This window comes from Vombatus ursinus, unplaced genomic scaffold (genome assembly GCF_900497805.2).
Source record: "Vombatus ursinus unplaced genomic scaffold, bare-nosed wombat genome assembly UNPS02014951.1, whole genome shotgun sequence".
In the NCBI taxonomy this organism is placed as follows: domain Eukaryota; kingdom Metazoa; phylum Chordata; class Mammalia; order Diprotodontia; family Vombatidae; genus Vombatus; species Vombatus ursinus.
The window spans coordinates 1,118,055-1,144,640 of NW_020954729.1; the positions used below are offsets into that span (position 1 = coordinate 1,118,055).

Consider the following 26,586-nt stretch of genomic DNA (forward strand, 5'->3'; position numbering starts at 1 on the left):
TATGTTTTTGCATCACCAGCATTTCTGAATGTATTCCTCCCCCTCTCCTACCCAGTGAGGCATCCCTTGTAACTGAGAGCAACAAAGAAAATGGGAAAAAATCAATTCAATGAAACTAATCAACATAGTAGCAACACCTAACAGCATATGCAATGTTGGATATCCATAGTCCTTTACCTCTGCAAAGTAAGGAGGGAGGGAGGCATATATTCTCTTTTCTAATCTAAGGCCAAGCGTGGTCATTGTAATTATACAACATTCAATTCCTGGATATTGTTTTTGTTTTGTTTTGTTTCGTTTTTAGTTTACATTGTTGTAGTCATTGTGTATTTTGTTTTCCTGGTTTTCCTTACTTCACTTGCGTTATTTCTTATGTCTTCCCATGCTTCTCTGAATTTTTCATATTCGTTGTTTCTTATGACATGATAATATTCCATTACATACATGTACCACAACTGGCTTAGCTATTCCTATTCGATGGGTACTTATGTTGTTTCTAGCTCTTTGGTACCATAAAAAGGACTGACATGAATATTTTGGTATATAGGGGATCTTTGTTTTTCTCTTTGACCTCCCTGGTGTATATACCTAGCAGTGGAATCTCTGGATCAAAGGGTATGGACATTTTTGTCACTTTCTAGGATGGTTGGACCAATTTGCAGCTCTCCCAATGTTGTATTAGTGTGCTTGTCTTTTCATAGTCCCTCTAGGATTGGTTAATCTTTTCTTTTGTCATCTTTGCCCATTTACTTGATATTGGGTGAAATCTCTGAGTTGTTTTGATTTGAATTTTTCTTATAATTAGTGATTTGGAGCCATCTTTCATGTGATTGTTAAGAGTTAACAATTATTTTGAGAAATATTTGTTTGTATCCTTTGATCACTTTTGCATTGGGAAATTTTTTTTGGCATATGTGTATTTATGCATTTGATTTTACATGTATATAATTATATATAAACTAGTATGTATATATAATTACATATCTGTTAAGTGGTTTTATATCCTGGCTACCAAACCCGTATCAGAAAATTCAATGCAAAGAATTGTTCCCCAATCAACAACTTTTCTTCTTGTACTAGCTGCCTTGATTTTATTTGTATTATAGCATTTCAATGTCAAATCATTGAAATTATCTATTTTATTTTGGCCACAAATTCTATCCTTTGTTTAGTTAAGTACGCTTTCTCTACCTGTGGCTTTGAGATGTACTTGCCCTCTTCTATTTTTTTAACGATGTCAAGTCAACAAGCACTTATTTTGTTCCAGGCACTGTACTAAGCACTGGGGATACAAAGAAAGGCAATATTCAGGTTGTACATTCATTTTGAGCTTATTGTGGTATAATTTGAGCTTATTGTGGTATAATTTGAGCTTATTGTGGTAAGATGCTGGTCTAAACCTAATTTCTACCAAATTACTTTCCAGTTTTCCCAGCAGGTTTTGTCAAATGGAGAGTGTTTTTTCAAGTAATTTATGTTTGGGGGGTTATTGAACAGTGAGTTATTGAATTTGATTGTTTCTGGTTCTTCCATATGTAGTCCATTCTATTGATTTGCTTTTATATTTTTAACCATAACCAAATAGTTTTGATTGTTACTGCTTTATAGTATAATTTGAGGTCCCCTTTTATTCCTACTTTTTGCCATTATTTCTCATGAGATTCTAAAATTTATGCTCCTCCTAATGAATTTTGCAATTATTTTGTCGAGTTTTATAAAATATCCTCCTCTGCAGTTTGATTGGTATGACATTAAACCTATAAATCAATTTATTACACTGGCACAGCCCAACCATGAGCAATTGCTATACTTTCAATTATTCAAGTCATTATTTAAATCATGTTGTCTAATTATATTTATATTCATCTTAAATGTATCTTGGTAGACTGACTTTTTGTAGATTGATATTTTATGCTTTTTGTAACTATTTGAATGAGACTTCCCTTTTTATTATCCTTTCTTATATTTTAAGAATGCATACTCACTCCTTGTTCTGGAAGTCTTACAAAGTCCTTTGACCAAAAGCAAAGCCATTCTGACCTGATCAGTCAGAAGACTGTTAGTAAGGGGGAAAAAAAGGGGCCTTGGAAAGAGAGATCATGGAACATATGATCTAAGGTAGATTTAGAGCTACTAAGGCCCTTAGAAGTCATCTAATAAAAGACACTTATTTGATAAGCAAAGAAAATGAGACCCAGAGAGGTTAGGGGATTTGCCTAGTGTCACCCAGGTAGTAAATGGCAGAGACAGGATTTGAACCCAGATCCTCAGACTTCCAATCTCTCACTCTTTCCACAGGGGGCCAAGGCCAGCCAGGCTCTGGGGTTATTGACTATGGCCAAGAATTTATTCTAGGAACTCCTTGAGATTAATAGTTCTTCTCAGCTAGGTGGTTCAGTGGATAGAGTGTCAGGCCTAGAGTCAGGAAGACTTGAGTTCAAATCCACTCTCAGACACTTACTAGCTGTGTGACCCAGGGCAAGTCACTTAGCCTGTTTGCCTCAGTTTCCTCATCTGTAAAATGGGGATCATAATAGCACCTACCTCCCAGAGTTGCTGTGAGGATCAAAATGACATTAATAATTGTAAGAGCAATTAGCACAGTGCCTGGCACATAGTAAGCACTATACAAATGTTAGCTATTATTATTATTATTGGAAGGACCCTTACAGATTATCAATCCAAGCCTCTCATTTTAAGCAGAACAAAATAGAAAACCCTGAGAAGGGAAAGGACTTGATTTAGGGCATTAGTAGTAGAACCAGGAACTAGAACCCAAATCTCCTGGCTCCCAGGACTAGGTACCCTCCCTTAAGCTGAGATTCTGGTCCAGCTGGGGCCAGGGGGCAGGGCAGGGGGAGAAGTAAATGTTAAAGAGAGAGGGACCTGGGCTAGGCCAGAGTCACATAGGGCTGGAGTAAGGAACAGGACAGGATCCTGGTATTCTGTAGGTCCTTCCATTGCCACTTTTCCATACTAATAATGTCATGTACTAATAATTTTACAGGGCCTAGTGCTCATGATACAGTGTCAGAGCCAGAAGGGACCTTAGAGACTGAATCCAGCCCCCCCCCCCCATCTTACATGAGCTGTTGTCTATCCACATTTCTTCTATCTTCTATCTTATTCTATCCTTCTATCTTATTCTATTCTTCTATCTTCTATTCTATTCTATCCTTGTGTAATTGATGTTTTGAACCCAAGTGTAGAATTTTACATTTGTCCATATTACATTTTATCTTCTTAGATTAAGGGAAGAGGCTTGCCTGTAATCACACAGTGGGTTCATGGCCAAGCCAGTAGTAGAGCCAAGGCCTGCTGACTCAGAGTTCAGGGCTCTTTCCACCACCCAGTATTGCCTCAGACCTGTTTCCCCCAAACAGGTATGGAGACTAGTGTGATCAGCCTAATCAAAGGAAAGAAGTGCCTTCTGAGTTTCTGGGTGAACATTTTCTAATTCTCTACTTAAGAGGTCCATTTAACTCCTCTAATATCTTAAGACTTTTGAGATATATAAAATGGAGCTCCATCATGCAGTAAAAAGAATGTTAGATATGGAGTCAGAGGACTTGGGTTTGCATCCTGCCCCTGCAGGGGGGCTCACTAGCTGAGTGCCCTTAATGTGAATCACAGAATCTTTCTGGACCTCAATTTCCTCATTTGACAAATGAGGACATTGGACTAGATGTCTTCAAAGGTCTAATCTAGCTCTAAATCAATGATCCTATCAATCAATTAATAAACATTTATTTAATAATAATAAATAATATTATAAATTTAAAAAATAATAATAAACATAATAACGTGCCAGGTACCTTGCTAAGTACTGGGGATACAAAAATAGGCAAAAGACAGTCCTTACCCTCAAAGAGCTTACTCTAATGGGGGAGATAACATGCAAACAAACATGTACAAAGCAATCTCTCCTATGACCCCTGCCACCAACCATTTTGTATGCTGCCATGCTCTCTAGGCCCCCTGGGGAAAAGTAAGTAGTTCTAGATGGAGTACTTCTTTCTCCATCCCCTCTTAGGCTGAGATTCTGGCCCAACTTGGGGGATGGGTGTGAGGGGAAGCAAATGTTTTGGAGAGAGGGACCTGGGCTAGGCTAGGGCCACACAAGGCTAGGGTAAGTAGCATGGCAGGAACTTGGTGTTCTACAGGCCCTCCCATTGCTATTCCCATATCCAATCTGTTCTTGCCAGTGTAAGGAGGACCTAGTGAACATCAAGGCAGAGGGAAAAGCTTTGTAGGGGAAAATATGTGATAATAAGGCAGCCTGGGTGTGAGCAGAAGGGGGAAGGGAATGAGAGAGGTTATTCCCTGCTTTGCTTTGGGGATGTGTATAAGAAGATGAGGTTTTCTTATTTAGCAAAATACCAACTCACCAAGACTGGCTCCTTCTCCCCAAGAGCTGTCCTCTTGTATTCTTCCAGCTACCTGAACCCCATAGCCCCATGGAGCTCCCCTAGACTCATACCTACATTTGCCATTCTCTAGAGCTAGCTCTGGTGCTAGGATTATCCATTTCTGCTCCCTTTGATTTGACTGATGCCAACTGTAGTGTGAGCAGGGGAAGGGAGAAGAGAATAAGGCAAGGGAATAAGCATTTGTATAGCACCTACTATGTGTCAGGCACTTTGCTAAGTGTCTAGTAAGTGCCTGGGGCCAGATTTGAACTTGAGTCTTCCAGACTCTATTCACTCTGCCTCCTAAGTGCCCCTTGGACAGCTAGGGGATATGGGGAGCAGGCATCATGGGATGATGGGACTGTACCTCCTCTAAATCTTGAGGGACACACAAGCTATATCCTTGTGTGTATGTATGTGGGGGTAATGAGTGTTAAGAAACACTAAGAATCGGGAAGGGGAATGACTCAAAGGCCTATCTTCTTTTCTCTCATGTTATTTGACAGTGGTTCTACTCCTGTATCATCTCTGGGGCTACCACAGTGCCTAGCATAGGGTGTTGCCTATAGCAAGTGTTTAGCAAATATTTGTTCAATGGGTAGATGGGTAGATGAATTATTAAAAGGGATGTTTTATGAACATGAAGAAGGAAAAGTGGTGATTACACAAAGCCATCATGGGGCTTCGTCAAGAGGAGGTCCTGTCAGACTAACCTCATTTCCTTTTTTGATAAAGTGACTAGATTGGGATCAGGAGAATGGCACAGATGTGATATACCTCAATTTCAGCATGACAATTGATGAAGTCTCCTGTGATATCCTTGTAGACAAGAGGGAGAGAATGTATGATGATGTAGAATTTAAAGCTGGGTGACCTTAATGAACATCTGGTCAAACTATTACTGAGTTTTACAGATGAGGCCCAGAGGTGAAATAATTTGCTGAAGGTTATATAGGTATTAAGGAGTAGAGTTTGAATTCAAGCTGAGGTCCTCTGATGCCAGATACAATGCTTTTTTCTGCTATACTGTAAGATGTATGCTGGCTGATGGTGTAATTAGGTGTTTGCAGAACCCACTAGACAGCTGGAACCGAACAACAGAGATCAGTCTTAACCTGGAGGGAGATCTTCTTGTGGCCCTGTTCTGCTAACCATTTTTAGTCAATAACTAGGATGAAGGCATAGATGACACCCTTGTCACATTCTCAGATGATGGGAAGCTGGGATGGATTGTTAATGCGTTGAACAGCAGGACTGTACCCAAATAGATCTTGACTGGTTAGAACAATGGGCCGAGTCTAATAAGATGAAATTTGATAGGCATGAATGTAAAATCCTATATGGGCTCAAAGCATTAATTTCACAAGTATAGGATGGAAGAGATGTGAATAGATAGTAATTTATATTGAGAAGCAGAATGGCACAGTGGGAAAGAATATGAGATATGGATTTAGAAGACTTGGGTTCAAATCATGGCTTTGCCGCTTACCACCTTTGGGACCCTGGGCAATTTTCTTCAAGTCTCTGGACTTAGTTACCTTATCTGTAAAATGAGACGGTTTGAACCAGATGACCTCTATGGTCCCTTCCAACACTAAGTGTGGGTTCCTACCAAGATGTCCTCTTGCCACAGTCCCCCAGTCACGTATATCCAGAAACAGGCCCACCTCAAGCTTCCATGTACTTGCTGAATTAATGTGTTCCATGGGGGGTGGGATGGGGATAGCTATTTTATAATAATAATAACTAACATTTATATAGCACCTACTATGTGCCACACACCGTATTAAAACTTTGCGATTATTATCTCATCTGATCCTCACAACAACCCTGGGAGATAGGTGCCACTGTCATTGATGCATATCCAAATGACCAGATGTTTTACAGATGGTAAGGATGAAGAGGCAGCCCCAAACCCAAAGACAGATTTAGGCTGTAGCGATAGATAACAGTGTCAGAAGGAGGATGGTTATAATCCCCTTGTCCTCTACCCTAAGCTGACCACATCTAGAGAATTATGTCTAGTTCTGGGGGCCATGCTTTAGGAAAGAAATGGACAAGTTGGAGCATGTCCAGATGAGGAAGCCAGAATTACTTCAGCTGGAAACCATATTACAAGATGATCAATTAAAGGAATTGGGGATATTTAGCCTGGAAAAGATGAGATTGGGTGGGGGGGGCAGGGAAGCAGCAGGGAAGGACATGTTTGCTGTCTTCCAGGATTCTAAGGGCTATTGTCATGTGATGTTGGCAGAGTAGGCAGAACTAGAATTGGATAGAAGCTTCAGGGAGGCAGGTTTCAGCTTCACATAAGGAAGAACATCTTTGATAGAGCTCTATGAAAGCCAAATGAGCTGCCCTGCAAGGTAGTGAGTCCCCCATCACTGGAGGTCTTCAAGCAAAGGCTAGCTGACCATCTCCAAGGTTCTGTGGTGAGGATTGTTTTGCAGATACGGATTGGTCTAGATCGGAGGCGCCAAACTCACAGTCTGGGGCTATACTCTGCCTACTTGGCCTGCAGAACTCCTGTGGCGGAAACCAGATTAAAATGTAATTGGGAAATGTTGAACAAGATAAATCAAAATTCAAAACAACATAGATAATGCTCATTTATGGTTTTCTAAGTCAACATGCAATCCTCAGGGATATGTTTCTATTTGAGCACGACCCCACGGTTCTAGATGGCCTCGGAGGTCCCTCCGGCATTCTCCAGTTCTGTGATTGAATGAATTAATGATCTTTTCATTCTCCATGATCCTTGGGGATTAGGACATGCTGGTCTCCCCAACACGGATTCACTATTATTGTCACCTGGCTGGAGAGAGTCTCCAAGCCTGGGTTAGTACAAAGGTAGAGTGGGGGGAAATTGTGTGTGCATCTATAGACTCCTGCCTCTGGCATTTTGATATAATTGGCAAATATTTGATGACATCATAGACATTTAGAACTAGAAGGTTACTCAGAGATGATCTGGCCCAACTCTCTCCTTTTATTAAGGAGTGACTTGAGGCTCAGAGAGAGGAAGGGGACTTATACTCAAGGGGGCAGGGGAGTGGTTAAGTGAGGTGCTGGCCTCAGCTGGAAGGATGCTGAAGCCCTTCACAACTGGAGAGGGTGTGGCCACTCGGTTATGCCAACCCTGCTGTCTCTACCCCTCCTGGCTTGGAAGAGCCCTACCAGCTTCCCAGCAATGCACACTGGCTGGTGTGAACACCACAGAATCATAGGCTTTCAGACATAGGAATTAGGGCCGGAACTCTGTACAGACAGCTCTCTGGCTGGACCTTTAGGTGATAAATCATGCCAAGATGGGAAACTCATTTCACTCCCTTTAAAAAATGAAAAGAAGATGTGATTTAAAATCTCCTTCTTAGGAGCTAGGAACTGGATCCCTATCATCCATCATCCAAATTGAACTATATTAGTTAAGAGCTGTTTGAAGGGAGGCGAGCTGCAAATGCGGATTGTTACACAAAACCAGAACAATTGTCACCTAAGTGGCTCATTTTTTTCATACTTGCCCTGTTAACTGTGTTTTGTCCTTGGGGTTGTTTTCTGGAGTAACATAGACCTCCTCCAGATAAAATTCTAAAGTTGAGATCCCTCTCCAGAAACCATCTCTGTTGCCAGATTTGTGGAGGCAAGCCAGTTGAGCTGAGGGAGCAAAAAAAAAACAAAAAACAAAAAACAAAAAACAAAAAACCCAGCCATTTCTGCCAGTGGCCCTAATGGGCCTGGCCAGCTTCTCTCTCATGTTGAGGCTTCCTGCAGGCTTCAGGGAGAACCCAGGCCTCTGAGCCTTTATATTGTGGTTGCAAAGCTGAGCATGTCAACAAGAGGGAGAACAAGAGAGCTAGGGGAGATTTCTGTGGAGTTTCTGGTTAGCTAGGGGGTTCACTGTGCACGTGCATTCCTGTTCCTCTGTGTTATGTGCTGTGCTGTGCTTTAAGTTGACTGAGGTCTTGGGCACCAGATTCACCAAAGGACTGGGCAATGAGAAAAGATTGTGTCATAGGCCCAGAGCTAGATTCATCCTTAGTAGTACCTTCTGAGTCCTTCCCTTGTGTTAAAAGTCTTGGCAGCCGGACAGCTCAAGTCAATGCTATCCCCCTTCCTTAGGCTAACTTCCATTTAGCAAGAAGTAACCTGATAACCACTTCAGCCCATCTCACCTAAAGGGACTTCTTTTTCAAGGTCATGTCCAGTTGGCTTTAGGGGGACCCTCAGATACTCTGCTCCTTTTAGCCCTATTCACCCCACTAGTTTGATCATAGAATGCTGCTTTGGGATAGATACCTATTCTCAATATCTTCTGGGACAGCAAATGTTAGGAATACATAAGAATGGCTCCTTTTTTTCCCCTCAGAAAGCCTTAAGATTCAAAGAGACTTTGAGTGGTCATTTAGGGCTTTCCTCTTGCCTCCAGGCAGGAATAATCCTTAACTACCCCGGAAAAAAAAAAGAAAGAAAGAAAGACAGTGACAACATGGGAAAGCAAACTGGAAAAGGCATCAGAAAACCTCACTCTGACATTTTTTATCCATGTAAATATGGTCAAGTCCATTTACTTCTCTGAGACTCATTTCCTCATCTATGAAATGGGGCCAATGACACTTATACTAACTACCTGACAGGGTTGTTGGGAGAAAAATACCTTGTAGTTTCTGACCTGCAGTCAGGAAGACCTGAGTTTGCCCTTAGACACTTCCAAGCTGTGTGACCCTGGGCAAGTCGTTTAATCCTGTCGGCCTTAATCCCCTCATCTGTAAAATTGGGATGATAATAGCATCTATTTCTCATGGTTGTTGTGAAGATAATATGAAAGAATGTTTGTAACGTGCTTTGCAAACCTTAAAAAGTGCTATAGAAATGCTAGATATTATTGTCATTTCATTGCAGAGTGCCAGAAGAATATGAGCTAGAATGAACTCTTCTCTTTATAAAGACTCCCAGAGAGGGAGATTCTATCTTCTCTATCAGTTCTCTTGGGACTGGGGAGGGGGGCAAGTATTTTGCTCTCCCATGGGTGTTTTTCTGTAATCTCTAAGATGCTCATCCTAAAGCTGCCATAGGTCACTGGGTCCCAGTGGCAGGGTCCTCTCGGGCCCTTCTGCTCTAGAAAGGCAGTGAGGCTGCAGTGAGGCAGCCTTAGGGAGGAATCTTTCCAGACGGTCTCATGTTCAGATGACTTGAACTAGATTTCATTGGAAATGCCTCTGATATAGGTGAATCATGTTTAATCAAGGGCTTGGGTGCCATTTTAAATGAGGTACCTGCATCTGGGACTTATATCTCAGTGAGTCAGCAAGGTGATGCTAGAGAAGGAAGCTTTGAAATATGCAGACTTTTGTTCAGTTGGGCACAGGTAGAAACTGTCTTGGCACAGACCTTAGAAAGGAAGCTGCTACTCCAATGAAGGATGCAGAAGAGTTGAGCTGTGAGAACAGAAGACAGCAGCTGCTGCCAGTAGCCACAACTAGGGCACCAGTATCTTCCTTTTTCAGGCTGCCTAGAGGCTATGCAGCAAATCAGCCCAAACCTCTGGGTTGGGGTATCATAGACATACTTTGGTTTCAAGCTGATTGGATTGCTTTAGAGGAAGTGAGGATAAGACCCAGCTGTCTTGGCACAGGGGCAGAACAGAATACACCTAAGGGCCCAACCCAGATGGCCATCAATAGTTTAGTCTTTGGGAGTCTGCCTCTATTCTCAGCTTTGTCGGGGGCGGGGGGGGGGAGGGGTCACAGGACCATGAAAGTAGCAGTAGGCTGAAGAGTTGGTTCTCTGTCATTACTATGTATGCCTAACAGGGGCCACTGAGAACATTCCTGAGGGGCATTTTGTTGGGCCTCTCTTTATCCCTCCAGTGCTTAGTACCTGAGTGCTTAATAAATGATTGTTTACTTAAATTAACTTTTCCTTCTTTTTTTAAAATAGTATTTTATTTTTTCCAATTACATGTAAAGAGAATTTTTAATGTTCTTTTTTTTTATAAAATTTTGAGTTCCACATTTTCTCCCTCCTTCCTAAACCCTACCCCCTCCCTAAGACAGTAAGCAATCTGATATAGGTTATATATGTGAATTCACTTTTCTAGAGCAGCCTTTCCATCAGTTTCAAATCCATCTAATGGTACTATCATGTAGCTTTCACTTCTCCATCTTTTCTGTGAGATAATACAAAGTGCTTTATCAAATGTTTTGACATCAAGGACCTTTAATCAGAAGAAGCTAAAGCATATCATGTTGAGAAATCCTATCTTATTTCCCTGGATTGGAATAGGTACCATCAAGTAAAGGGAGGGAGGTTGTGAACTCCCGTAAATGCCTACAGAAATATGGAAATAAACAGAAAGTTACAGAGGTCCAGAGGGAACAAAGATCCAGCCTGGAGACAACCCCAAAGCTCTATTTTCAAGGCCCAAAAAGGCAGGATCTGAACTCCATACTGGGGTTTACTTTTGAAAAGCCCCATTTTTTTTTTCCCCTTTTCACCGGCACAGCTCACCTATTTATGAATCTTAATACTTGAATGAAGGGATGTCACCAGGGGCCTATCCTCCCCTGATGATTTTGGTCACAAGTTATTGGCAAGCAGGATTTGCCAGGGGTCTCTGGCTGATGATAGGAGTGTGGTGCATTAAAAAGAATCCTGAATTTGGAGTCAGAAAAACTTAGGCTCAAATCCTGATCTGCTACTTCCTACCTGTGGGACCCTGAACAAGAGATTTCACCATTCTGGGCCTCAGTTTCCTCATCTGTAAAATTAAGCGAGTGGGAAGTAAATAATTTTTAAGATCCCACACAAGTTCTTAATCTACAACACCATGTTTTTTATGCCTTTCACCAGGTACTGAATTCCCCAGTTGATTTTTGAGGGTTGACCCCTTAGAGTCAGAAACTTAATCATTAGTTGTCCAACCCACAAGAAACAATCCTCCCCTCCACAGCTATACCAGTTTGGGTTTTAGTGATCTGTTTTAAACAGCAACATGTGAGTATATCTGAAACAATCAGTATTTCCTTAGCAAGCAATTATCATCCTAGGAATTGCTGACGGTCCCGGCATGTCCAGTCGCGATAAGAAGTCTGTAATGCTGCATCTAGCTGCACTAATTATTATAGGGTGTACTCATTAAACCAGTTCTTTCAAACAGAATTCCCAGGATTTCAGCTGCTTCCAAATAGATGTGCATTCAGGGTCCCCTTGTCAAACCCATGGGGGAAAAATCGATCCATTCATTATCAGTTGATGTGTAATTAACTTACAATTGTTATCTTGTTAAATAGAAATTAAATCCTTGTTTGAAACACTTTATAATTTAAAATCTAAACACAGCATGAATGTAGAAAATGCCCTGCTAGCTGCCTTAATAGTTCAAATAACTAGGGAAAAAGGTTTTTGGTTTCCAAGTTGGAGCTGACAGCAGTAGTCCAGTTCTGCCAGGCCCCTTCAGGAGTCCCCTGGTCCTGCAGGGAGAGCTCCTATAGTAAGGAGGGGCAAAGGCCAATGGGCTCCTTTTGTCTGTTTCTACTAGCTATTACAGTCCTAGGGTTCCACCTACCAGCACTGGGGGAGACTTTCTACAGCTCCATCCCTCTCCTCAATCTTTCTCTCCCTGCCCACATCAATTTGTCTGCTTAATTCACCACTGAATTATCTCTGAGTGAGAGGCAGCCAAGTTTCCTCCCCTTTCAGGACTCTTCTGGCCACCTAGGGAGTGGATGTTAGCATGGTGCTTTTGTTGTGCTCAGATTAGCTCTGGGATTTTGCAGAGGACAATGTGATTTGGCTTCTAAAAGGGATGTTGGTACACATGTGGGTGGGTTGACATTTGCATCAAAATAAAATATTTTCATTATATATTATATATATATATATATATATTTAACTCCTTAGACCTGCTATAAATTCACATTTAAATAGTTCTCTAAGATTTGCAAAGTTCTTTCCTCACAGATACTCTGGGAATTAAACAATGCAAGTATTATTAACCCCATAATACGGATAGAAAACTAAGGCTCAGAGAGGCTAATAATAATATGTTGTAGTTATATAGAATTTTTAAAATTTTTGTCTTTTTTTTTTTTTTTACTATGACATCAATTTACAAACAGGTCCCTTTCCTCTCCCTTACCTAGCAGTCCTTCCCTTACAAGAAAGATTTTCTAAAAGTTCAGAAAAATCTATTGATAGGTCCACAGCATCTGACAGCATATGCAACTTTTGATATGCATACCCCGCCCCCAACCCTTCATCTGTCCTCAAGGCTGAGATGAAGCATTCAGTATCATTTTAATGTTCTTTAAGTTTACATTGTCAATGTATTGTATGTTGTTTTCTTGGTTCTACTTCATTCTGCATTAGTTATTATAAGTCTTCTTATGTTTCTCTGCATTACTTATATTCATCATTTCTCATGGTACCACAATTTGTTTAGTCATTCTCCAATCTGTGGGCATTTGCTGCATTTCCCATTATTTGCTTACACACAGTTGCTCTGATTAATGTGGTGTAAATAGAACTATTCTTTCTGTTTTTGACCTCCTTGGGGTATATTCCTAGCATTGAGATATCTGGGTAAAAGGGTATGGACATTTCAGTCATTTCCTTAACACAATATAAAATTGTTTTCCAGAATGGTTGGACCAATCCACAGTTCCATCAACAATATATTATTTTGCCTCTCTTTCTACAACCCTTCCAACACTGGCTGTACCTCTCTTTTGTCATATTTGTTGATTTGCTAGGTGTATGATGAAACATCAAGATTGTTTTGATTTGCATTTCTCCTATTAGTGATTTGGAGTAATTTTTCATATAGCTGTCAAAAGTTTGCTGTTTATTCATATCCTTTGAACATTTATCCATTGAAGGAGTGGCTCTTGGGCTTATATATTTATGTTAATTCCTTAATTATCTTATATATCAGACCTTTATCAGAGATCGTTGATGTATAGATTTGCCTTAATCAAAAGCTGCATTGATGTTGTTTGTGTAAATATGTTACAATGTCCAGTAACAGAAATTGTCTAACTCATTTTTTAATCATCTCCTCTATTTTTTGTTTGTTTGGGAATTCTCCCCCCCAGCCATAGTTATGAAAGAAAGACACCTCTATCCATTTGTCTTAGTTTTTGAAAAATGATGTGGATATATTAATATAACATAATATAACATACATGTGTTGTGTACACTTGGGACAATATGGTGTATAATATGTAGGGTATATGATGCAGACCAGAACCTATTTTTTGCCAGACTGCTTTCTAATTTTCCCAAATTGCCCATGTCAAATAGGGAATCCTTACTCAAGAAGCTGATGTGCCTAGGGTTGTAGAACCACAGGGTTTCATACAATTTGATTGTTTCTGATTCTTGCTTATCTAGTCTGTTCCACTCAAAGCAGCTCCATGGTATTACTTGGACTGGAGTCAGGGGAGGAACAAAAGAATTAACAGATGCAACGCACTTTGCAAACCTTAGCTATAGATGTGCTATTGGTATTATCTATGTTACTATTATTTGGCCAGGACTGAAGAGTTTTTAGCATCACCACTTTATAATTTTTATAGTTTGTGGTCTAAAAGTGCTATTGCCCCTTCACTCCTACTGTTTTTCTCATTTTTCCTTTGAAATTCTAGCCCCTTTTCCCCCTTTGGATGAATTTTGATATTCTTTTGTCAAGCTTTATGAATGTAGAACTTCTTTTTTTATTTTTATTATTATTATTATTGCTAGGCAATGGGGTTAAGTGACTTGCCCGGGGTCACACGGCTATTAAGTGTTATGTGTCTGAGGCCAGATTTGAACTCAGGTCCTCCTGAATCCAGGGCCAGTGCTCTATCCACTGTGCCACCTAGCTGCCCCGAATGTAGAACTTCTTAAAAAGCTTTCAATTCACTCATAATTTGTCCCTAAAATAATCCTGTGAAATAGCTGCCATTATTATCATCCCCATTTTACGGGGGAGGAAGTTGAGGCTCATAAAGGGTAAGGGACTTTCCCAGATGCCTGAGGCCAGATCTGAATTCAGATCTTGCTTATTCTAAGCTCAGCCCTCCATCTACTACAACAAAAGGTCATGGATTAGTAAGTATAAGAGTCTGGGCTGGAACTCAGATCTTCTTGACTCTCAGACTCCAGGGACCTAATTGGACTCACAAGGAAATCTGGGTTCTAGTTCAGTCTCTGTCTCACAGTTGACCTTGGATAAGTCACCTTCTCCACTCTGGGCCTACATGGCTTCAGGGGTTGAGGTGGGGAAGGGTCTAGCTCCTCTCAAAGGGCCAGCCTAGCCTCTGACAGTCTTGGAGTCCAAGTTTTAGGGGTTTAGGCATTTACTCCTCAAATCGTTTCCTGGGCTTAAGGCGTCTGCTGTTTGTTTTATCTTTCCTTGTTATTGGTGGAATAAATCATTCCTTTCTCCTACTTCCTCCAGTCAAGATTTCTTGTCAAGATCTTTATAGGCCATTTATGGGGGTAGAATGCATCCCTATAATCTAAGGTTTGTCTATGCATGCATGCGTGCACACATTCAGAGGACAGCTGCCCTAGGTAAAAAAGAAAAAAAAAAAATCCCCTTGTAAAATGAAAGCTAAATAAACCAGGAATTTCTCTTGTGGCTGCAAGTACTTCACTTCACAATCTAGTTCTGGGGAGCGCAGGCCTGAGGTTAATTAACATCTGTGCTCCCTGACCAAAAGCTGAAAGGAAAATCTTGGTGCATTCAATCATGGGGGTGGGTTTTAATTATTTGGAATTGGGTGGGGTTTTTCCTCCTGGCTGCTGGAATGGGGCCATGACAAGAGGGAAGCAACCTGGCTTATGTTCCATCAGTGTCTGACATGGGCCTGGGGACCAGGGCAACCTGGGGAAGGGGGTCAAGACAACACCAAGCAAGGGATGCCAAGCAAATGCCACTTAGACATATCTATGCAAATGGTGTGTCCCAGCCCATGGGGGACTGTACCTTTCCTTTCAGGAATGATTGAGGGCTGAATTAATTTAGGGTCTGGATGGCAGAGGCTCCCACTTGCAGTGAAAATGGAATCTCATGGTCCACAGAGCCCTAGGCAGTAAGTGGAATTTACTTTGAATGTACAGAGGCCCTGACTATTCAGACCCTATGCTGTTCCCCAACTTTGCCACTTATTTGATGTGTGACCTTGGATAAGTCACTTCTATATCACATCTAGGATCATAGATGCTTACATATTTCAAGTTACATAGGACCTTAGAGGATATCCTTAGAGGATATCTCATTTCTCCCTCTATAGGCCTCAGTTTCCTCATAAGACTTAAACTTTTGAATTCAGAATACCAGAGTTCAAGTCCTGGCCCCACTACTTACTGTCTGTGTGACTTTGGACAAGTCATCTTCTATCTTTGTACCTCAGTTTTATCGCCTAGAAAATGAAGGAGTGAGGCTCCCTGAGCTCTGTCTTTCTGTCTTGATGATTCTTTACATGATTAGAGGGTTGAATTCGATGATCTCAGCTCCTTGCCCACTCTAAAGCCTGAGGATTCTGTAAGCAAGGGTCTCCCCTCTACGACAGGTCTATACCCCTGGATATTGATGAAGTCAGTCCCTATAGTAGGTATTCTTCTCCGTGGTGAGAAGACAGAAAGGAGAGCCTTGCCCCTTATCCCATTACAGGGTGGCCCATCTTTCTGTCTGGAGACAACACCATCATGAATCTTCTAAAGTCACCGGGGAGAAACGGCTGGGTAGCCCTTGTTCCACATTGTGTGATACTCTGGACATTAGCTTCCTGATTGGTCTCCCTATCTCCTGTCCTTCCCTTCTCCAGTCCATCCTCCACATAGCTGCCAAGTTGATATTCCTAAGGCACATTCTGACCATGCCACTTCCTTGTTCAAAAGTCTTCAGTGGCTCCCTACTGTCTCTAGAACAAAATAGAAAGTACTTGTTTGACATTCAAAGTCCTCCACTATCTGGCTCCTGCCTATTCTTTCAGGCTGCTGACCAAACCAGCCGACTTGCTGTTCTTTGTATGTACCATTTGCTGCCCTACCTTGGCGCCTTGGCACAACTTGGCCCCCAAACCTAGAAAGCTCACTCTCCTCTCATCTGTCTCTTAGAATCCCTAGGTTCTTTCAAAGCTCAATTTAGGTACCCCTTCCTACACAAGGAACCACTTGATCCACTCCAGTGATCTATCCCCAATTACTTTGTGTAAGTTTCCCATTTGTTTCTATGTGTACGTGATATTGCCTCCAATAGAATATAAACTCCTTGAGGAAAGGAATTATTTTCAGGTTTTTTTTTTGTCTCTGTATCTCCAGCACCTGCTTAATAAATGGTTAGGGAATGCTTGCTCATTTAATGCCCCAGGGTACCTTCTTCCCCAGATCCCCACTAATATTGGCTTTGCTCACTTTCCCTTTTCTTTTCTTTTTTTAATAATAAGAATATCTAACATTTCTACGGCATTTACTATGTGCCAGTCCACAGTGCTGAGCACTTTATGATAATTATCTCATTATATGATATGATTATTAACTCACAATAGCCCTGTGAGTTAGGTGCAATTGTTATCCCCTTTATACAGATGAGGAAACTGAGGCAAATGGGGATTAAGCAACTTGCCCATAGCTAGGAAGTGTCTGAGGCCAGATTTGAATTCGGGTCTTCCTGACTCCAGATCTGGCACTCTATCCACTGTAGTGCCACCTAATTTAATAGACAGATGATAGTCCCCTAAAAGTATTTTAATGTTCATTCACAGATATCTAAAGAGACTCATCAGTTCCATAACAGACCCAGAAATAGGTCCTAGGGAAAGCTTGGCACAGAGAGAACAGCATAAGTCTTAGATTCAGAAGTTGGGAGCCCCAGTTCTCTTACAACCATGGGCAAATCCCTTCCCCTCTCTGGGCCTCATGTGCTTCATCTGTAAAATGAGGCATTTGGGCAAGATGATCTCTAAGGACAGACTCCCAGGTGCAATGTATTGACAAGAGTGTCAAAAGAAGACCAGTAATTCACACAAACTAATAGTGAAGCCAGAAATAAAAAACAAAAAACAGTCATCTCAGATGTCAATATAAGAATGTGCCAAGTATGGGCAATAGAGATGTTGAACTAGAAATCTTAATGCAAGGAAGTGAAATCATCATCACAGATATCATTGCAACTTGGTGGGATGTGTGATACTTGACTAGAATAGGACATCTGAATGGTGTACTTTTTCAGAAGGAACCAAACAAATAAAAGAGGTGGCAAAGTAGTAGTATACATTAAGAAGATATATGAAGAGACCCAGGAATCAAATGGAAAGTATTCGGGTGAAGATTAATGGAGGGAGAAAGAAAAGTGATAGTGCAGGAGTATGCTACAGACCATTTGTACAGAAGGAGGAAATAGATGAAGCATTCAGAAACTACCACAAACCTGGTATGGAGGCATGATACAGTACGTATTGAGGAGTTCAGCTATTTGAAGACTTGCTATAGCTCTCTTTCTCTCTCTACTAAAAGCAGAGCAACTGCTACATTTTGACTTACCATAATGATCATTTTATTCTTCTAAAGATGAAGGAAGTGATGAAGGGAGATGTTATTTTGAAACAAGGTGGAACTGATTGCTGAAGTTGAAACAATGGGAATCCTAGGATGAAGTGACCCCAGCATCTTGGGATTTTTGATAGAAAAGGTGGAGGAAGACAGGCATAATACGATGTGTACCCGAGGAAGAGAAATCTCAAAGGGTTTGGACTTCTTGCTGCCAAAACAGGGTCAGAAAGCCCTTTTTCTTGTCCTTTTTTATTCTTGGCCTTGGCTTGTTCTGGGCTTTAGTGCTCCTGACATCATTCTCACAAAATGGTGTCAATTTTTTACATACCCTCCATTACTTGGCCATGCTTCCATCTTCTGCATATGTCTTTATAAAATCTGAATTGGTCAGTGAGGTCCTTGTGTATCTGCATACCAGTCTGTTAGGCATCTCCTCTTTTATATCATGATTGTAATTGTTTATGTTCATGGCATGAGAATTTCATCCTTGAGAGCTTTCCATCCCTGTTGGTCAATTTTTTCTGTAGTGTTTTTGGTCATGAATTAGATTCCTTCTAACTGAGAGCTCATAACTTCAGGTTCTAATCCATTGTTCTGTGAACCTGAATCCTGGCCCTCTGATACATCTTCTCAACCAAAACCACTTTTGGTCAGTTCTGCCCTGATGATCTCTGCTCCATCTGTGGATATCTCTTCTAAAATATCCCAATGTGACTGAACTCATTGACTAGGATTTCCCAGACCCACCTGGGAAGGAGAATGGATTGAGAAGTGTTTGCCTACAGCAGTGGGTCTTTGCCTTTGCTTTGGGTCTCCAGGGTGCATAGTGTTTTGGCTAGCACATCAAACCTAGAGCTTTGAAAGCCTATTCCTGAGACCTTCCACATATCTCCTTGGTAGGGAAATCCAATGAGAGCAAGGTGAGAGAAGACCTTTTAGGGTTATGTTCTCTCCCTTCGTAGACCAGGAAGGAGGTGGCTAGGAGTATTGTCTCCACTTTAAGGACAAGATGGGGTGGGAAAAGGCCCAGGGGCAATCTTTTACCAGACCTCCAGGTTCTAAGGCACACAAGAATCATTGTTTCCCTAACTCCCAAGGGATGACTGGTTGGGGATCCTTATGGAGTACAGTAATTGGCAAAGGCCATCCAGGTTCCAAAGAAGGAAAGGAGGCTGCAGAACCATAAATTCCAACTCTGCCTGCCCCCACCAACACCACCACAAATCAAATTTTTCAAACAAATTCATTTGGATGGGAAGAGAAACCCCTAAGGCCACTGCTATGAAGCCTGCTGTGGCTGAGGCTGGGAAGAGCTCCCCTGGGAAGGGCATTCCTTAGCAAGATACTATTTTGAGGCATTTAGGTGTCACTAGCCGTGTGACCCTGGGCAAGTCAATGAACCTTTCTGTGTCTCAGTTTACTTATCTGCAAAATGTGAATAATACCTCCCAGGGTTGTCATGAGGATTAAATGAATTAACATATGTAAAAGGCTCTGCAAACCTTAAAGAGTATCTAAATTCTAACTATTACTATTATTTTTATTTTAACTGTTCATGGCAACTAAGGGCTTAGCTCAATTGTTTCTATGCTAATGTAAATACTGTCAGCGTTCTATAATGTCAGCACCCTAGGCAGCTCCACCCTAGTTACAGCTCTCAGATGCAAGCAAGAGATTCCCAAGGATTTTCTTTCTGTGTCTCAGAGGGAGGCTGATCATTTAGTCACCTTTGCTGTGTATTACTGGTCTCCCTTGGGCAGTCAGGCTGGTGAAGCCTATGTATTTCTCAGAATTCTGTTTTTGAATGCAGAAAATGAAATCTATAGAATTATAAAGGAAATCAATTATGTTGAAATACATTTATGAAAATAGTATAAACAAAATAAATAAGTGAATTCATGGACCCAAAGTTAGAGACCCTGATCTTCCCCCATAAATTCAATGGGGAATGGGGGCAGTCATTACTTAGGAGGGACAGACACAAGGACAGGGTGGGGGTGGAGACTCAACAGGTATCTCCTGCTGCCCCTCTACCATGTACATTACAGTGTTAGCCAATCTCTCCTTCCCCTTCCCCTTCCCTAGGTGCCCGCCGACCACCAAGGGAATTTCTTGATTCTTTAAATCACAGACTCTTAGCTATGCTCCCTTTGCTGTCTACAGAAATTATGAAAGCTAATATGTACTTAGGTACCTAGGACCTAAGAGATATTGGAGTGGGCTCAGGGGAAATCAGGCAGCAGAAGCAAAGGAAAGGGATTTGAAGAGATCATTTGGTCCAGTGTCTCACCTTCAGTCAGACCCAGCCTCAAAGCAGTGCTATTTACAGTCCTGGGTGTTTCCATTGGATCCGGGGCCCAGAGAAATGTGGGGCTTCTACAGGGGAGGGAGGGCATAGAGTCTATCTGTTGCAAGCAGATGCTCAAGTCCTCGTTAGGCTAAGCATGCCAGATATAGTGAAGGCAATGAGGATTAACAGCAGGGCCACTGGCCAGGGCCAATGCCAAGGGGCAGGGCCAGTCAATGTTTGGTGCATCTAATGACTTTGCAACAATATTATGGAAGGCAAAAAATGATGCCTCTTATAGAATGGGAGGCTGGAGGGGGAGAGGATACATAAGTGAGATCTCTAAAGCCATGAAGAGTATGGATTAGGGACATTTCAGCTTGTTGTAGGGAAAATCTCTAAATAATAGCTAGCACTATGGAACTTTAAGATTCACAAAACACTTTCCATATATTATCTCATCTGACCCTCACACAACCCTGGGAAGTAAGTACTATTATTATTCCCATTTTATGGATGGAGAAACTGAGGCAAAGCTAAGTGACTTGCCCAGGGTCACACAAAGGACTGAGGCAGGATTCAATCTCTGATCTTCCTGACTCCAAGTGCAGTGCCCTTCCCTCTTGTACCATAAAAGACAATGGGAAAAGTGCTGGGTGGTTCCAGATAAAATGGTCCCAGGTAGGAATTCATCAATCTTTGAGGATTCTCCACCCCTTGCCCAGAGTGGAATCATCTTTAGGTGGGCAAGGTAGCTGACATGGAGTCAGAACAGACCAGAAAGTCAGAAGACCTGGGTTCAAATTCCAACTCTACTACTTACCACCTCTGTGGTCTTGGGCAAGCTAGTTATTATCCCTAGGCCTCAGTTTCCTCCTCTATAAAACAAAGGGGGTTAGGCTGGGTGACTTCTGAGCTCCCTTCCAGTTCTAGGTCTCTGATGATCTAATCCCATGTATTAGATCTCTCATACTTGGAATGGGGCTGCCTCAAGAGGGAGGGAGTTCTCTCCCTAGCAGTGGGGGAGAGGAGGGCCGCGCAGTAGAGAAAGGCAAGACAGCTACTTGTTGGGGAGATTCCTGCAGTAGTAGATGGTCTTTGAAATCCCATTTGGTCCTGAGAGTCACAAATTTGGATGGATAGCTCTGACTGAAACTGCATCATTCCGAGATGGGGCAGGCAGTGGGGGGCTGGGTAGCCATGGTCACCAGATGGCAAGTTAAGCCTTGAAAGAGGTAGTCAGAGCCCTTCATGATGTTACATTTCTTACAACACTTCAAGGATCCACTCCCTCTACCAACACATGCTTCGGCCCCTCACTGACTTAGCAGACTGTTTTCAAGAGTGGCTGTGACTGGGGGCGGGGCAATGACCTCCTGGTCAATGTCTTGGTGCTGAGATTCTCGATAATTAGCTAGCTTGGGCCTCAGATGATGGGAAAATACTCCATCACTGGATCCAGACTTGAAGCCTTTCCTGTTTCAGAAAAGCTGGAGGTGGCAGAGTTTTTGAGAGCTCATGGTCGCCTACAGACCCTCACGAGGTATCATGGAAGGACTTCAGAGGAGCAGAAAGGAGAACGCTTGAAATAGATTACCCCCACGATGCTGAAAACCCAGAGAGGTCACATGCTTGAGACAAACTTGTCAAAGAAAGAACAGGGGAATCAAGAGGCATTCAGGCCACTTTCTGGAACAACATGATTGCTCTCCTCCAGACTATTTCTTGGTGCCCTCAAACAGACAAGACATTCGGCTGACATGCTCACTAGTCATGAGTCCAGAGTTTTGTCCCCTGTTCTGTCCCTGACTAGCTATGTGACCTTAGTCACATCCCTTCCACTTTCTCCAATCTTTCAATCAATCCATCAATATTTATTAAGCACCTACTATGTGCCAGGCACTGTGCTAAGCTCTGGGGGTACAGAAAGAGGCAAAAGACAGTCCCTGCCTTCAAGGCGCTTATGATCTAAAGTTAGGGGATTGGACGAGACGATCTTCAGGGACTTTGCCAGCTATGGTTTTATAGATTTGGGACCTGCAATGTCCTTTTCTGTGTGACTGGTCACTATGGAAAATCCTTGTCTCAAAATGGTTCAAAGAAGTCCACACAAGATTGTTATTTGGCCTAACTGACCAAATCTCCCATCCCATAACCTCCTCCAGCTCTCATTCTACTCAGCTTTTTGTTGGAGGACAATGGCTTTGCACACCATAGGTGATTTTGGAAAGAAATGGATCTGTACAGGTACTTGCTTAAGTGTTTTTTTAATGCTGATGATGGAGAAGGGAGTGGTAGTGCACTAAATGTAAAACTGAGCCTTTTGAAACTGAATTTTCAGAATAACATGAAATGTGATTATGTATGTAAAGCCCTTTGCAAACTTTAAAGTGCTACATAAATGCCAGTTATTGTTATTATTAACATAATAATGCTTGTTCTTGTGGACATGGGGTAAGAAAGAACAGATTCGCTACATAATACAGGCCTACCTTCCAATCAATGCCATTCCCCACTAATGTCATGAATACATTATAACCAAACCCCACCAGGAAGTTCCTGTAACATCATTCAGCTGGTTGCCTATTTAGCACACTGTTCCTGCAGCCCCCTGCGATGTTATTTTATCTAATGCCATGTTTCCTTGGAACCAATTAAGAATATTAAGTGGGGTGTACTTATAGGTAACTCAGACAAATTCAAGTGGAATGCATTGAATCAACAGAATGAACCTGTGTGCATATTAAAAACCAAATTCCATCATCATTATAGCCAATGTGATCATGAATGGAAAGTGCTTTGCAAAGATGGATGGATGGATGGATATAAATATGCAGATAGACATAAATGATAGATAAATGGATAGATGGACAGATAGATGATAGGTAAATGGATGGATAGACAGACATAAATGACAGCTCAATGAATAGATAGATGGGCAGATAGATGATATATGGGTAGATGGACAGATATGTAGGGAGGTAAGTAGACAGTAGATATATGGATAGATATGTAGGTAGGTAGGTAGATATAGAGATGATAGATTGGTTAGATAGATGGATGAATAGACAGATACATCATTTATTAAATTCTTGCTCTGTTCCAAGCCTTTTCTAAAGGTGCTTACATTCTAATCAGGCAAGACAAAGTACGGGAAAGGAGAGGGGAGAGAGTACCACCATCGGAGCAGGACAACTGGTTTGGAGGGAGAGCATATCAGAGAGTGAACAAGAAATAAAGTGACTAGCATGGCTTAGCACTCCTCCAGAAAAGGTAGTCTCAGACAGAGACTTAGCCATGAGTGAGGATCACCCAGGGTGGAGTCGCCCTTTGGTGGACAAGGCAGGTGCTGTCAAGGTGGAACCAACCAGGAACTGAGCAGAAAGTGATGTGGTATATACATGTTAGTCATTCTTAATATTATTTAGTTTTTCCATATATGGCAAAATCAAACGAGATTCCTGAAAGCATGCAGGAACAGAAAACTCTGAATCACAATCCTGATTATGAATATCAAGTGAGGCATAAAGTAGGAAGATGTATGCTTGCCACCACTGTCCCAGATGACAACCAACAAGATGTCCGAATGGAAGAAGGATTGTCTATAGATGCTGAGGTCTTGCAGATGTTTCTGTTTGCAAATGACATCGCATCGATTGTATCAGGTCCCAGGACACTGCAGAGCTTCCAAAGCGAGATCCGTAATTACTCAAAAAGGTTCAGCTTAACTGTCTCCACAAGAAAAGCCAAGTAGATGAAAAATCTCTCTTATCCAGACTATGATTTGTGGTTGTATCAACAACCCATACAACTGCCCTAGCTCTAGCTCCATCTTTGTCTCCAGCTCTCTCTATCTCTAGTTTTATCAATAGAAGTTCATCAGTTTTGTAATTTTCCAGAATCCCAGAATGTTAAAGTTGGAAGGGACCTCAGCATTTTATCCAAAAAAAGAATCCCCATGGAGGCCAGCTGTCCTTTCTTTAGGAAGAAACTATTCTTGCCTGACGTAGAGAAATCCTGATTGGGCCTGCCTCCTGTCCTTCCTCTCTTGGGATATTTATTGAAACTGACAAATGAGAAGTAGAGAGTAACAGGTGCAAGGTAGAGCCTGGGGATTTGGGTGCTTAGATGCATCTTCAAGGTCATCCACACTACTCCTGGCTTTCATTTTAGAGAGGGGAAGACTGAGGCCAGAAAGTTTATGTTTTGCTTAAGTGGATGTAAAAAAAAGTTTATGTAATATCTGAGAGACAGCATGGCAAAGTGGATAGGGGGCCTAGGTCCAAGTACTGCCTTTGGCATATACAAACTGAGTGACCCTGTGCAAGTCACTTTACCTCTTGTTGCCCCAAGCAGCTCTCTAAGATGGTAAGTTACAGACAAGTTTTTCATCTGTATTAGTGATTAGAATGTTCACACAGGGAGTTCCCCCATGAAGAGGAAATCAGAAGTCCAGACCATAACATTTTTTTTAAATAAAAAGATGCTTTGAGTACATATCAAGTGGTGCAAAGTAAACTAAAGCCACCCAAAATTATTTGGGAGAAGTCTCTGTGGAATTCAGATTTCAGCCCATTAAATGACAGAGAGAATACCTAGGCCATCAGGAGAATGCAAACCAGATGAAAGGGTAATTGGGCGTTTGCTAGAAAAATCGGAGCTCCGCTAGAGATCAAGTGAAGAAGCAGTTTTGAAAAGGGAAGCACCATCTTCCCATTCATCCTCTCTTCTGTCTGATTGTCATTCCCTGGAGGCTCCATTCACTGGAACAAAGCAAAGAGAGCTTGTCCAAGCCCAGGGAGCCAAGCCTTTGCCTTTCAAACTGTTTAGCCAGTATGCATTCCTATATGTTGCTATCTTCCTGGGAGTCAGATAGCACAGGACAGTATACTAGAAATGAATTTCAATGGTGGCTTTCTTGGATCCTGACTATGGGCTAGCTGCTGAAATGCTGGGCACTAGGGAATCATAGGCCAAACACAGACCCAAATATTGCTGAAATGGTGAAGCCAGGTGGAAGAAGATTGATTTTGTTTATGTGTATAATAGCAATCATAGATGACATTTGTATAGCCTTTACAACTTAAAAAGCACCTCCCAACAATCTTGGGAGATGAGTGTTGCAACTCTCATCATCCCCATTTTTCAGATGAGGAAACTGAGACTCAGAAAGGCTAAGTGATATGTCCACAGCCACTGGAAGTGTTGGAGGAGAGATTCGTTCCCAAGTCTCTTCTGACTTCCAAGCTCAGCCCTCTTTCTACGATACCATAAGGCTGTCATTATTGACTTTCTACCCCTTCTATATGGGAGTATGCCAAGTGCCTGCCTGCATGGCACCTTAGCAAGCCTTGTTTTTCAATGAAGAGATCCCACATCTCTCTCCCATACAGGCATGGAATGTATTCCCTCAAAGCACAGCTCAGATGCTATCTCCTACAGAAGACCTTTCCCAATTCCTCTCCCCCCCACCCTTCTTAGTACTCTCTTCCTCTTCAAATGACTTTATTATTTCTATCTGTTTCACATCCACTTACGAATACATCCTATCTTCCTAGTTGACTGAAAGGTCCTTGGGGACAAGGCCGGTTTAGCTTTTGCCTCTGTGTTCTCAGCACCAAGCATGGTGTCTGGCACACAGGAAGCACTTTGTAATTGTTCATTGGGTTGAGTGGAATCCTCCTCCAAGGGACATCAAACTTTAGAATGCTGGGGCATGGAATGTGGTTCCCTGTTTAGGAATTGAGAAAACCAAGTTCCCCATCCCCATCTTTTCCTCTATCCCTATCCCCTTTTTCATCCTCAGCCCCATCCCCATTGTCCCTTTGTGTGACTTTGAGACACAAAGACCATTTGTCTTTTTTCCTTGCCCAATTATGGAGTTTTAGGAGAAGTTGGCAGATGGGAATTTGGCACAAGCAGGAGCTTAGAACAAGTAAGACTAGGGGGAGGGGAGGGAGGTTTCTGAGAATGTCAGGCATGCCAAGTGCTGAAGGACGACCAGAGTTCGTATGTGGCAGTTTGAAGAACACAATTACCACCTTCTCGCACCATCAATCCATCAATCAACGAGGTGTTGGGGGTGCCCACTCAGCACGCCATGCTAGGCAGTGTCAAAGGAGAGGGCTGAGAAGGGAGGTCACCCTGGGTTTGTCTAGCCATCCTCACCCCCACTCATCCAAGCCACTCCTGGGGCAGCACCCAAGTGACACCCGGAAGGGCAGCCTTTCTCTGCCTTAGAGACTTAGCAATGACTCTTGCCCTTCCTCACTAATGACAGCTAGTCACTCCCTTTCTGGAGAGGATTTTGTAGCTCAGAGGGGCCTTAGAGATCACATGTACTTCCTAGAC

General features: G+C 42.0%; 1 protein-coding gene across 1 annotated transcript in view; it reads left to right on the forward strand.

Moving 5' to 3' along the window:
* The window catches only part of GABRE (gamma-aminobutyric acid type A receptor epsilon subunit), a 41,922-nt gene that overhangs the window by 6,941 nt on the left and 8,395 nt on the right, over positions 1-26,586 (forward strand). The window lies entirely within an intron of this gene.